The sequence below is a fragment of the Apis dorsata genome, unplaced genomic scaffold, assembly GCF_000469605.1.
Source record: "Apis dorsata unplaced genomic scaffold, Apis dorsata 1.3 scaffold_968, whole genome shotgun sequence".
Lineage (NCBI taxonomy): Eukaryota > Metazoa > Arthropoda > Insecta > Hymenoptera > Apidae > Apis > Apis dorsata.
In genome coordinates this window covers 113,159-119,779 of record NW_006264075.1, presented here as the reverse complement: position 1 = coordinate 119,779, position 6,621 = coordinate 113,159, and the positions used below count along the sequence as shown (strand labels likewise).

The following is a 6,621-nucleotide window of genomic DNA, read 5'->3' as shown; positions in this document are numbered from 1 at the left end:
ATTTTCGTTGGTGGCCCCGTTTCTGAAGGGAGGAGGAGAACGGCCTTTTCGAAGAAGGGAGGGGAGGGGAGGTGTGTCGAGAGTGGTTAACGACGACGAAGAAGCGGTCGAAACGATTCTCCAACCGGGGATGTCGAAGGGGATTGTTGGGCTGGGGGGAGGGGTTGCCGCGATTACACGGTGAGAAACGGTTTTAAGAGCTTTTCGAAGCTGAAACTCGAACGTAACTCGGCAATACTCGGCCATCCTTGCTTGTTCCATGGCTTTTCGTTCTGGCGGGATAATAACGCCTGTCGCGATTTGTTATTTGATGAAGAGATATATTCCAAGGAATATTATAGAATCGGCGAGAAGTTTAAGGATTTGCTTTTCTATTAAGAGGATGTTTGAAAAAGTTAATTTGGAAGAAGTTGGGGAAAGAAGAGAGGAGGTGAGATGAGTTTTTAAATATTGATTTTAGACGGGAGTTTGAAATGAATCGATCGAGGTTGATATAAAATGTAAGACGATTCTCGTGTTTTATTTTATTTTTAACAATTTTTAATAGAGGAATTCTTATTCATTGAAAAAAGAGCGAAAATAAATTATGGAAAAGAAAGGGAAGTATAAAAAAAAAAATAGACATCGGGAAAGAGAATTTATATCTTGATTAAATACTTATTTCTTTCGACAGGATGAGTAAGAATGAAATTAAAGTTTAAATAAGAGTTCAAATATTTCGTTAATCTTTAGAACCAGACGATATAAATATTTTCAAACTTCGTTTCTACTTTATGCAACATTTAAATACACGAAGCTTGAAAAAGCTGAGATTTTCAAACAACTGAATTGCATAAATATCACCAGCAACAGTTGCATCAAATTTATATCTTCTTTTTGCGCTGCAATTTTTTCGAATTATCTTATCAACGAGCAAGAATTTTGGCATAAATTTTTAAACCGATCTTGAATCGAATTTATCGATAAATATATACCTCGACAATTTTTAATTATATTTTTTTAATTATATAATTTTAACTTTTCCTTCAAAGTTGACCAGAAAGAAATTCAATTCCCGCGAAAGTAGCGAAGCGAAACCTCTCCTACTATCCATATCTTCCGGGCCGTCGAACTTTCTGTAGTTTTCCAGCTGCAACGGGATCGAAAATCGCGTTACCCGTCCTTTTACTCGGCTGTGAACCGATGATTTGGAATGAAAATAAGCAAGTGGAAAGGAAAAATGTGGAAAGCGTGTCGCGTAGGAGGAGAATCTAGAGCGAGTTTGTTGGTTCTAGTTTCAAATCATTTGCATCGTAGAGAAAAACGATAGATGTACCGTTATGATCGGTAATTTTTCTTCTCGTTATATTTAAACATGAATATTTCGTCGAGTTGATATGATTTAACGACGATATTTGTTTGTTTCATATATCAGGAAAAGGATAGTTTAAATTTTTAACAGTATCATGATAATATTCTTTATAAATGTTTTTAATTGTTTAAAATTATTTTTCATTTGTGGATGATAAAAGAAGTAAATATTTTTTGTAATTAAACTTTAATTATCATTATCATTAATGTTGCCTTTTTGTTTAAAATTCTACTTTATAAAAGTGATATATCGTGATATTAAATTTATATTAGTATTCAAAGAATGTAAAAGTTTGTAATCAACGATATCTTTACGTGTAAAATTTCCGATTTTAATTTCACTTTTGCGCTTTCTGTTATTATAAACTCGTTATTATTTTTACAATTCGAAATTACTTTAACAATTCAAGCGAATATCGAAGTCTCATATGTCAATAATTGTCACGGTTAATACTGCAATAAGCAGCAATACTGCAAGCAATTCTTGCTTTAATTAACAACGGCCAACCTCGTTTTAATTGGCCTCCATTATTGAGTACGTGAATTGCAATACAAGCAACTGTATTCCAGTGAGAACACCTTGTAATATTCCGGCTAAATTCTTTGGAAATAGTTGGAAATCTCAGAAAGAAAGTAGACTGACGAATACATATGTGGCTCGCGACCTGAAAATGTCAATAAAATTCAAAGTATACCAGAACTATTTTTCTTAGTCTATTTCTGACTTTTTCTTTTTTGATCAGTCATTCTTGAGAGAGATCTTCATCGTGAAATATTGAACAATACTTATGTTTAAATTATTATTAATATTTGATTATTATTATACCATCACCAATTTTTTAAAAAAAGGAAAAAGAAATAGCTTCATTAAGTTATTAAATTATTTTTAAAAATTGTTTTATTTGGTTGAATTTCTTTTACGATATAAAAATTTAATTAGTTTTAATTTTGTTAAATATTGATTGAAAAATTATTTGTATGCATTCTCATCGTTTATTTTTGAACAATTCATATTTAAAAATTACACAATAATTTTATTAACATCATAACGACTAGCAATAGTTCTAAATTTTACAAATTTTCAAATCAATAATCAATAAAATATATTTTTATCGTTTATAGAAACATAATTATTCGAATATTTGAAAAAAATATAAGTAATAAATAATTACAAAAGTATCCATAAGTATTAATTACATTAAGTAATAATAGTTAATGATCACGTGGCGCTAGTGTCGCATCATCGATCATCATACCATTAAAAACCTATTACATTAAAAATAATATTGATATATTGATATAAGATCGAATAATAATCAATTATCTATCCAAAATCTTGTCTAAATCTTTCATCCCAACTTCAATTTCAAATTCTTATCGCGAATTCAATTCAACATAGCACCCGTTCGAGTATTCCAACAACCGGTACCACGACACGAGTAAAACGGTCGCGTAAACGTTCCTCGAAGAAAGAAAGTTGGCAACCGTGTCGTTAAAATCGCGTCGAGACCGTGTGCAACTTTCAACAAGAGCCATGGTGGTGGCGGATCGCTTTGGAAGTTGCAACGTGTTTGACATCCTCTACAACTTCCACCACGGTGCGAATGTGACGCATTTTTGGAAATTATTTTCGTTTTTCCTCGATGGAACAGCCACGTGCACATCCCCGCAAAACATTCGAAACAATTTTCGTCTCGTTTAATCCATTCGCGATGAGGATCGTGCTCTCCCCCGACGCATCGCTCCTGTGGGAAACGGGATGAGGAGGAGGAGTCGACAGCTTCCTGTTTCGCGCGTTTTGATTTTGAGGGGATGGGAAAAATTTTTCGAATGTTTTCTCGTTTTACCAACTCGTTGTATGAATATTAATATTGATTAGGTTATATATATGATTATTCATATGAGAGATAATGAAAAGTAAGTTGTTTGTTTATTTTTTGTTATATATATATATATTGTTTTGAATTCTAAATTTTCGATATAGAGAAGATTAAATATTATTCAATAATTATTGAAAATATTAGAAATTTTACTATAATTCAATTTCGTAACAATTAACCACTTTAAGATATCGATATTTTGTTGAACAATAAAAATTCAAATTAAAAGCGTCTCATGATATAAGTGAAAGCCTTTCTGAATATAAATGAACAATCTCCCGGAATCGATTGCATTAATTAATTTTTCGTGAATATTTAAAGAATCAGATGCGAGTATTTCTATTGAAGTATCGATGTCCAACCGGAATGAAGGAAATAAGGAAATAAGAATGGAAGGTAATAATAGTTTTTCGATCGTAGTTTTTCGTAATTTTTTCTTGAAAGAAATATAATCCGAAACACTATTGTTCGTAATGACGGAAGAGTAATCCAATCATTATCGTGAATTTCAGAACGAAAAGCACAACAACAAGCAGGGAAATGTTGAAAAAAAAAAATACGATCGTGAGATCTTTTTCACGTCGACTCTTTTCTTTTTCTCTGAGACATTCCTTTCTGAACCCTTTTACTACAAAAGTAATCTCACAGGCTTGCGTTACATTAATGTTTAGATTATTACCCCGTTTTCATGATGTAACTTCATGATAAGTATCAAAAGTCTTAGCTATCTGAGAAACTAGATAATTAAATATGTATAAAAATATATATGAAACAATTATTGAAAATTGATTGAAAATTTTTTTATATATTTTATATAGACACAATTATTTTCATTTATACATAAAAAGAATTACAATTTTCTAAATTAATCGAAATATTTAATATTATAATATTGAATTTACGAAATTATAATTCAAAAATCTTTCAAAATTATTGTATGAATATTACATTTATAAATCATTATTACGTATATTATTGTAATAAATAATAGAACAATAGAATTTGATTGGAATTTTATATATATATATACTATCTCTCAAAGATATATGGATTGACAAACCTTTATTATATTTTATAAAAAATTATATTTATGGAATAATTCATCAATTGATCCAGTTTCTCAGGCACCTATCTCTATTATTGGTACTTAAGTTGTTCAACCCCCTTGAGAAAACGTGCACGGTTCTATTGTCCTCGCCCCCTTTGGTGTATTGTATTAATTGTTCTTATACTCGAACAAACAGTTCGTGTGTTTAGAAGAATACGTTAATCAAATTAATTGTCCCTGTATCCCAGTGCCATACTTTAGAGAATTTACTCGTAGCACTGAATTCCTAGGTAATATTACATTGCTGTGTTAATTGCCTGTTGAAAGGACCCATAGTTTGCCCATAGCCTGCCGTTTCATCCCTTGGGGGTTTAGCAAGGGATATTCCATCAATTTATTGGAAAGCTCGTGCAAACAGTAAGTTCAATTTCACGAGCTGACTTAAGCGTTACTTCCTTTGTAACGCGAATGTTGTTCCTGGTTTTCGAGAAAAAATAAATATTTCCGCCATGTTGAGTTAACGTTTCGGCCATCTTTGTTTTCGTCGTAACCCGTAAATCTGTGATCCAGATCTGAATTTTAGTTTTAGACTGATGCATTAAACGAAAATTTTTTTATTAATTATCTAAATTATTATTTTATATATATTTATATATTTAGAGACATTTCAAAAATTTCTTTTTCTTTAAATTTGATGATTTTCGCGATTTTTGGAATGGAATACCAAATTCACATGGCATGATATACATTAATAATATTACAAAGGAAAATAAATGAAAGGAAAAATATTTTGACAGGAGTGAATCATAATTTATAGAATAAATTGTATTGTTTGTATATAAGCTTTGTCTGAACGATTTTCGTAGCACGCCTTTTAAAGTAAAATCATATTCATAACATAGAAGCATAATTTATTTGCAGCTCAATGATACAGCCTTTAAAAGTCTAGTTAACTTGCAGTTACTTCTTAATGAATAGAGGTAATGAGTTTAGTTATAAGCAGATTGAATTGCCCAGAAATAATTTCAGTGATGATTAATAACTTTACTGTGAAGGAGTGAAACTTTCAAAATTAATTTGACGATATTGACGCGTAGCTTTAGATTATTATCAAGTTGGTGCTCGTGAAATGTCATTTCTTTGGAATTTGAATTTCTTTACTACCATTATAAAGGAGAAAAAAAATATTTTCTATAAATTTTAACACAATTTATAATAAAAAAATCAAATTGTAAAAATCCTTATGAAAAATCCGAATATTCTTTTTGTAACTACTTAAGCAATTTTTTAATTGCTTTTTTCAAATTCAAGAAATTGTAAACGCTATATCAAAAGATTCTTTAAGTTCTAATTAATTCTAAAATTAATAATATAAATTAGAAAACTAATTAAACGAAATATTTCACGTTTATCAACATAATTTTTCGATCGAGAATATTAAACGTAATTAAATTATTACCAGTCAGTTTCTCATTCCAGTGAAACAAATCTCCAATCACAAATTACAAAAATCTCCAATCCAAAAGAAAAAGAATTTCTTAAATCAATTTCATCCAACGATCTCTCATACAACGATTTAAAAACGCCAATTTGAAGAATTTACAAACGAATGATTAACAATTAAGAAATCAAAAAAAAAAAGAAAAAAAAAAAGGAAAATCCTTCCGTTAAGGGAAGCAATAGAAAGCGACTCACGAATCGATCGATCTCCACGTCACTCGGTTAGTTTTTCATCGAATCCGCCGTGACAACATTCGTTCAGTCGAATAACTGGAAAGAAACGAGGGACGAAGAAGAAGAGGAACATTAACCGGATATCAGTCGTCTTCGTTTCGAAGTGGCTGCCGGAAGGAAGCAAGTAGCAGAAACTTTAATTGGCAGCTAAGAGGGAGGATGGAGTTGCATCACGATCAAACAATAGCCCAACGAAGGGTTTGGCTCTTCCCTGCGAAATTCGTTTACAGTTTCTTTGTTTCGAGGCTCATTTTCCCGCCGTCGATCGCCATTTCTCCTCTTTTCCCCTTTTTCTTCTTTTTTTTATTTTTTTTTCATCCCCCTGCGGTCTTCGAACCGCGCTTGGCCGCGTGTTCTTCGTTTTTTTTCCAACCACCGGCGCAAAACCATCGACCACGAGTGCGGCCATGCTTCTGAAAATTGTTCCCAGCTGACTGTGCGAGCAACGACATCTGGACGAACTTTCTTCTTCCTCGGCCAATTAGAGACGCGCGTGCCACGAAAATTAGTTCCTAACGAGCAATCGACGAAATCCCTAGGTTTTTTTCGGGATCAAGGAGAGGAAGATTTTTTGGTGGTTGTTAACGAGCATCGAATTTCCTACCAATT

At 31.7% G+C, this 6,621-nt stretch overlaps 1 protein-coding gene across 6 annotated transcripts in view; it reads left to right on the top strand.

Annotated features, from left to right (window-relative positions):
- The window catches only part of LOC102674460 (neuronal acetylcholine receptor subunit alpha-7), a 362,879-nt gene that overhangs the window by 268,705 nt on the left and 87,553 nt on the right, over positions 1–6,621 (top strand). The window lies entirely within an intron of this gene.